Source organism: Lactuca virosa, chromosome 4 (genome assembly GCF_052849685.1).
Source record: "Lactuca virosa cultivar CGN04683 chromosome 4, Lactuca_virosa_CGN04683_v6, whole genome shotgun sequence".
NCBI lineage: Eukaryota > Viridiplantae > Streptophyta > Magnoliopsida > Asterales > Asteraceae > Lactuca > Lactuca virosa.
Genome location: NC_136429.1, coordinates 46,891,939 through 46,894,097, shown reverse-complemented (window position 1 = coordinate 46,894,097; position 2,159 = coordinate 46,891,939).

Below are 2,159 nucleotides of genomic sequence, written 5' to 3'. Positions count from 1 at the left end.
CCCGAAGATGTAAGATTGGTCAACTTAATTAAGTTATAAAAATATCAAATTAAGAGTATATAATAATAGGATCCAAAAGTGGATAAGATTGACATATATAAATAAAGGGTAAAAAGGGTTTTTAAGGGGTAGATAGGTTGTTAATATCATCTTCTTGGGCGTACATGTATATACACTACAAAGAGAAAACAAAAGACGAAAATGCCCTCCAGCATTTGATCCAGTGGATAGAATGGATAAGCATGAAAAATCAAAATTAACAACGATTGATGAAGGACGAAAATGCCCTAGCCATCATTATTGTTTGATTAGCAATCTGAAAGTAGGTTTTTAAGAAGCAGAAACAATTTTCGATTATGATTATCATACGCATACACATTGAGAATTGAGAAGCATAAACTGTTGTGTAAAAAACAACACATAAATTAAAAAAAAAAACACACAAGAAGATTCAACTAATAAACAAACAATCTGAAAGTAAGCTTTTAAGAAACTTACCGAACACCTCTTTTCTGCGATTGAGTGGAGGATTTTCGTCTGTGATTGAGTGGATGATTTTGGAGCACGATTGATGAGGGACGAAGGAGACACAATTTACCAAAGAAACGATTGATATAAAGGTTTGAAATATATATTGACTGTAATACGATTTCCATTGAATGCAATTGATAGCATTGATAGCATACCTTATATAAAAGATCGTATACCATAATAAGATGCTATGAAATGGGAATGTAATGAATTTTGGAGTTAATGCCCAGACCTGTTATAACCGAGTAATTCTAAAGAAAACAGGGCGTAGTATATGTTTTGATACGCAGCTGAATCAAAGAGGGGTATAATAGGTATTTAACTTTGTAAAAATTCAGCTCTTTTCAATGGACACGTGGATTTAGGTTTTGTTTATTAGATAGGGAGATGATTTCCACACATACTTTATTGCACGATGTCAACTCTCGAAATCAGGAACCTGAGAATTCAAACATCAGTTACATATTTAATAATTTCTTTGTTTGCATATTGAAAATAAAAATATAAAAATCAAACCTGTAACAAATTCTTCATAAGATTTCTTGAAAACCCAGCAAATGTATCTTGAATCTGAACTCATAGAGCCCTAATCTCCTAAACCATCGCAACAAAAGCAAATAAGTACTGAAATTGAGATTGGTACACCTTTTTCACTGAAAACTGAAATTGAAAAGTTGTTTTGTCGTGGGTTAAACCAGCACTACCAATCTTCGTCCCACAATCACTCTCTTCCCCTCCATCTCCTCTCACTTCCTCTTTACCGATTTCAACATTGACTCAAACTAATAATCTTCATCTTGTGTGAGAAAGGTTTGAAGAAAAATAGAAGAAAAGTTAGGGTTAAGGATAAACTGACCTTGAATGCAAGAGACTATTGAAGAAGATGAAATTGATCTTGTTGTTTCAATCTGAACATCCTGCAATGTTAGAGAGGAACCATAAACTACGACTCAATGACTTCATCTACACCATCACTTTTCAATTTCATGACCAAATTTCCAAATCTCGGTTAAATGAAGAAGGAAAGAAGAAAAGAATAAAACAGGACACCGAAACGCCTTCGAATTGCAACTGAAACGGTAAGGGTACGTTTGGTTGTGGAAAATTTTCCAGTTTTCTACGAAAACTTTCTAAGAAAAACGGAAATTTTGAAAACGCTTTTTGTTCATTCAGTTTTCCAAAATTTTCCAAGTAAATGAAAATTTTCAGTTTTCTAAATTGTATGTAAATTAGAAAAGTGATTTTTACAGTTTTCCAAAGTTTTGCAAATTTCTAAGATGAAAAATGAAAACTCCCCCGATTTCAACCAAACGCGTTTTCTAAAATTTTCATTGAAAATTGAAAGCGAAAACTAACTTTATTTTCTAAAAACATTTTCTTAGAAAATGAAAACAATTTTCCATAACCAAACGCACCCTAAGAATCGTAGTCGGTGACCTTGATTTGTTTGAAGAAGGCGGATATCGGTGTAACTGAAATCGTGAGGTAGCGTGCATCGACTTTGATGCCCATGGCTCGGAAGGTGGTCGCATGTGAACTGTATAGATTTGATGCATACAATAGGAGAAAAAAATGGTGGACGCTTCAAACATCGTTTGAAACGGAAGAGGAGAGGAAAAGAGAAAAAA